Source organism: Miniopterus schreibersii, assembly GCF_964146895.1.
Source record: "Miniopterus schreibersii genome assembly, chromosome: 15".
In the NCBI taxonomy this organism is placed as follows: domain Eukaryota; kingdom Metazoa; phylum Chordata; class Mammalia; order Chiroptera; family Miniopteridae; genus Miniopterus; species Miniopterus schreibersii.
In genome coordinates this window covers 39557106-39562885 of record NC_138115.1, presented here as the reverse complement: position 1 = coordinate 39562885, position 5780 = coordinate 39557106, and positions in this window count along the sequence as shown.

The following is a 5780-nucleotide window of genomic DNA, read 5'->3' as shown; positions in this document are numbered from 1 at the left end:
ACATGGGCACTAGACCCAGTGCTCATGGATGAATTTCAGAAATCTAGAGAAGTGCTGCTGAGGTAATGTGGGCATTTGTGGCATTGGTCAGGCACCGTCTGTTTCAGCATTCTAAAGCGGAACCTATCCACAGGCACTGCTGTGAAGCTTACCCAAATGGTGGGACTGATCGGGAGTGAAGGTCCTCCTAGAGGCACCATCTATGACTTAATAAATACTATACATTTTGATGCTCAAGAACAAATATAGGACTAGTTGATCATGTGCAATTTCAGCAATAGAATTGATTAATCACCACTCATATTTAAGACGTGTGAAGGCAACAATATTGTTTAGTCAAGTCTATCAGTATTAATGGGCATAGAATCCATATCTTTTTTGATTTGCTGAGTTGCAAAATATATTTATTGCTATTTCTTTGTTTGGAATGGCAAGGAACCGAAGACAATCAATATGCTGGATTCCTTTAGAAATAGCTTCAGCTTCTATCTGAAAGCAGGAAAAGCTTCTTTATAAGCTACTTTTATTGTTTACCTTTCACTTTTCTAATGTTGTGTATTCATGAGCACAGAATCAACTGGGGAGGCGGTGCAAAGGAATTGGGGCTGAAACAGCCTCTCAGCACCAGGAGATGTAGCCACAAAGGGCTCCTGAGCAAGACACGCTCAGAGCTTTCATGTGTTGACCTTGACTCTGTGTAAAATTCTGTCCAAACATGCAATTTGTCATGTTCAGCAGCTAAATGTGACAATATGTGTGTTCCATATCTTTATGATATTTTTCAGATTGCACCCATTGATGGAAGTTGGCATCATTTTGGATATCTTTTCCATTGAAATGTGCTGCTAACTGTATGCTTATCCTTGAATGCTGTTTTCCATATTGATAGGAAGACTCAGATGTCTCAAGGGAAGAGCTTTATGGTAAAGAAATTCTTATGTGTGTCATTACAGTTAAATTGCATATTGTAATTATGAGTGTTGTAGTTGATTATATGCCTGTCATGATGTTGTTTTAAGATTTGCAAGAGGAACAGGAAAGAGTTTGTGATTTTGATGGTGTGACTGATGGATATTGCAAATTTGCAAACTTACATACCCTCTGGGTTGATGCACAGTAGTTTTAAAAATAAATATCACATACCCTAAAATTATAGCAGCATATTTGATATGTGAGGTATGCTAGATTTTTAACTGCATATATGCAATGATTAATAATATATTAAAAACTTAAATACAGTTTATTGCTTTTCTCCTAAAAGTAAATGAACTTTATTCTCAATTGAAAACTAAAAATTACTTCACTAAACATGACAAGCTGCCTCTTTTCATTTGGTCCTACGAAGCTCTGTCCTGTGCCTAGAAACTGTATTTAGAAGTAGCAGACATGTATTATAGCAAATATGTGACTTTTTAAATGCTGTCCTTTGGAGATAGCTTACCTTTGTTTCATCTGAACAAAGATAGCAGCTTTGTTTTATAGAAAAATCACTGTTGACACGTCATCAACAAGTCTGGGTAGATGCTCGGAATTGATCTGACGAGCTCACAAATGAGAAATTAGCCGAAGTGTTTGTAATCATATGACATACTGGTCCCATAGGACAGGTAGAGAGAGGTTTGGACTGGAAATTACAAACCAAGAGGAACACGTGCCTTAACCGCTCAGCGCCTTCAAGTCAGACAGTGAAGGTCACTCCCAGAGTGGTGTCCCCAACCCTGGTCAGGCGTGCATTTCAAGGCCACAAGCCACGATCCTGAAGGAGTGCGGGGCCCGTGGGTGACTGCGGAGTTAGCTCCCCTTGCCCTCCGTCCTCTGTTTGCCGCGTACCCCAGGGACCAAGGAAGGAAATGCAGCTGGCTTGGGGTGGCTCAGGCCAGGAGGAGCAGCTGAAGTATTTGTGTGAACCCCACGTCACATCGTGGGGCACGGGCACATATAAGTACTCGGAAGAGCAATCCCAGCTTATTAAAGATGAAAGATGGATCTTTCAAGGGCGTGGGATAGTCCCCAAATAAAAACTACTTTGAGAAGTTGGAGTTCAAGTGGAAGGCAGGTGGTTCCCGGTGCTGGACATGGCCCCACAGGCTCTCACAGGTGGTGACGAGTGACTGGCAAGGGGCTGGGCAGCTCCATGAACCTGAGTGATTCAGATCACTCTGCAGAGTACAGTGTCACTGGGCTGTCACCTCTGAGCTCTCACCAAAAAGGAGGCTACCCAGAGTGGCCTCCTAGGGCTCCCCAGTAACTTGTTGGTTGAATCCTTAGGACAGGGTCCCTGTGAAGCTTCCCAAGGACATTAAACGACCCTGGCCGGTGTGGCTCAGTGGTTAGAGCATCAGTCTGTGCACCAAAGGGTTCGATTCCCAGTCAAGGGCACTTATCTGGGTTGCAGGTTCAATCCTGGCCCCAGAAGGGTGCATGAGGAAGGCAACCAATCAGTGTGTCTCTCCCACATTGACGTGTGCCCCCTCCCCCGCTCTCTCTAAGAGTCAGTGGAAAAAACATCCTTTGGTGAAGATTAACAAAGAAAGAAAGACATTGAAAGCCTCAAAGAAGCACTTTTGTTTGCTATTAAGGGAATTGGTTCTGCCTCTCGGAAGGTGGTTTCACTCCTACCTTTCCTCTATGGCCTCAGGCCCCTGTCACCCGACAATGCACATGTTACAGGAAACACTTATACATAGAACTTAGGTAAATGCAGGCAGATTGGAATATGCTGACACTAAGCTAGGTTAGAAAAGAAGCATTTTAAGCTATTTCAAAAAAACCAGTTACTAGGCTGTGGAAAGATTCCATTATTTTGCTCTCCCAAAATGGGAAACAAAAATCAGTTATAAGAAAAATCCTCTGAGTGCATTTTGTTTACTGACATTTAGTGGATCAAAATGAAATTATAATGCTTCCTGTATTGCATTGTTCTCGGTGGTGAATTTGTCAGGATCAAAGAGAATGAACGGAGCTGTTCTCTGAAAAGCGCAGCCCCTAATCTCAGAATTTCCATTACCTGGGCAGCCGAGGTCTGAGACAAAGGCCCCTGAGGTCTGAGACAGGGCCCGTGCCCACAGGATGGAAAAGTACTGTGGATTTGCTCTCTCTGCCTCAGCCTCGAAGAGGGTATCTTTTTCTGTTCCAGCCCCCGTTGGAACACACCCCTCCCCAACCCTCCCCTAGGAACAGACTGTACCCGGGTGTCCTGCAGGAGTCCCTGGGTTGTTAGACGAGGCGTTGGTAGTTCTGTGACTGGGTGTGGTGTGGAAGGCAGAGGACAGTGGACCCCTCTGCACATGGTTCTGCCCTCCCCAAACCTCCCAAGCACCTCCCCACCCAAGCACACGGAGACCCTGAGGTGCTGGTGACCTTCGAGGCCTTGGGAGCGAAGGAAAGTGAAAGGTGTCTATAAAAGATTTATATAAAAATGCAAGCAGCCTTTATTTTTGCTGTTGCTTAAATATGCTCTGTAAAATGCGAAAGAAAATAAAAATGCATTTTCAATCTTACTGGAGAAGAATTTCTCTTTTATCAGGAGTTCATAGCAAATGGTCATCTCTTTTCTCTCATCAGCTCCCCAAATCTTTCCTTTTATGCTTTTAAGCCGTTTGATTAAAAGAAAAAAGTTCCAAATAGGCAACCATATAAGTGTTTAAGCTCAAAGTGTCCTGCAACTTTAATTGGTGGGTCCCTGTAGCAATTATCTATTGCCTCAAATGTTGCACAATGAAGCACCTCAAAATTAATGGCTTAAAATGACAAGCATTTATTATTTCGCATGAAGCTGAAGGTCAGCTGGGAGAAGCTCTGTTGATCTGAGCAGGGCTCAGCTGATCTCTGCTGGGTAATCTTGGGTGTCTGTGGTCAGCTGGCAGGTTGCCTGGGGTCTGGCTGGTCTAGGATGAACTCAGGACAAATCAGCTCTCCTCCATGTGTCTCTCGCATCCCTCCAGTAGCTCGGCAGATGTGTATTTGTGGCTGGTGGTAGCAAATGTTGAAGAAAGCATGTAGAAATGCAAGACTCCTTTGTCAGGCTCCTGCTTGTGTCAAGTTTTCCCCATTCCCATTGGCCACAGCAGATCGCATGGTCACCCGCCCTCCCCCCGTTAGTGTAAGCAGGTGTATCAGGTTTTTATTGCTGTGTAACAAGTTGCTATAAACTTAGCAATTAGATGCAGCACATTTTTTATCTCCCAATTTCTGCAGGTCAGAAGTTTGATCATGCCTTAGCTGGGTCCTCTTTTGGGCTGGAATCCAAGTATGGGCAGGGGGCTGGGGTCTCACCTGGGCCTTAGGAACCTCTTCCAAGCTCCTGTGGTCGTTGGCAGACTTCAGTTCCTTGTATTTATGGGACTGAGGTCCGTAGCAATTAGATGTGTCCTCTAGGAGTCCCCTGCCACGTGGCCTGTCTATAGGCAGCTCACATCAAGGCAGCACAGTAAACGCTCCCCACGCCCTCCAAACTCAGTGCAGTATAATCTGCTATTCTTAATTTAGTCCTATATCAAATGGGAACAAATTGATTGCTCTCAGTAATTATGTTTATATGGCAAAGAGAAGTAGTTAAATAAGTGGATTATAGAGTATAGCTTTATATAGCTATAAATGGCAATCTTTAAAAAATACTTCATAAACAATGAATAAAAGAAAATATCTCCCAAATTTCAAGATTCTGTCCCTCTCCTCAAGATTGAGAGTATAATTTCATATTCATTTCGCTTTTTATGAAGCTGCCCCTATAATGCAGATTTAATTTGCTATTTTACTTTAAAGAAGAGAATGGCATGAATTAATTTTGTGCACACATCGGTTTTATCTCTTGAACCAGGGAGACTTGCCATGGACATTTTAACCATCTTCCTACATGCAAAAGAGTTGTTTACATAACCTAGGAAAACAGTTGTAATTTTCCTAATGAGTGTATAGGTACATACTGTGAATTGTTTAAGGATCAGGAAATAAATGCCGTAAATGTATTTGCACACGTGCCAGGAAGTGATCACAGTGAAGGATCTGGGCCCTTGGCTCACGTGGACTTAGGTTAGAATGGCAGCTCCGTGATTTCTACTTGGATGATCTCAGACCAAGGACTTGACCTTCCTACGGCTTCGCTTCCACATCTGTGAGGTGAAGATAATAGGAGAGCCCACTTTAAAGGTGACGAAACCTAAGCTGGATGCAAGAATTAAAGGCTGCAATGCAGGTGAGGTGCTCAGTACAACGCTAGGGCTGTTTCTGTGCATGTGGCCTCCTGGGTACTTTCTCTCCCAATAGCCTGCACCTGTGGCTCTTTGATGGGAACTGTCCTCAGGCTGCAGGAATTGGTTTGGCCTGTTGGCAGTGGTAACACATGGAAAATTCTGTCTCCAGATGCAGCCCTTAACCACTGACTCAGAGGTTCAGGGGAACGAACCTGCAGCGCCCTCATGCCTGACTGGGACGTCCCTGAGGTGTGTTCTTCACCGTTTCACAGTTCCCCTGAAGAACTGAGTCACGGTCACCTTCCCTGGAACTGTGTCCGATCAGGTACCCTAGCTTGGCTTCCTCTGTCTCTGCCTTAATTCCCCACTCACCTGTCAGTCTTCCTGACGAAACCTTCCCACATCTCAGGACTTGCTTCTGGGAAGCCCACAGAAGGCACCAGCAGAATGGAAATGGCCAAATTAATATTAGCTTAAAATTGTTGTGACTGTGCGTGTGGATTGACAATCTCTTAATGGCATATGTGCCTAAGGAAACGATGCATTGATGGGTGTCACTGTGGTATGTCCAGGTACGGAGTCCCCATT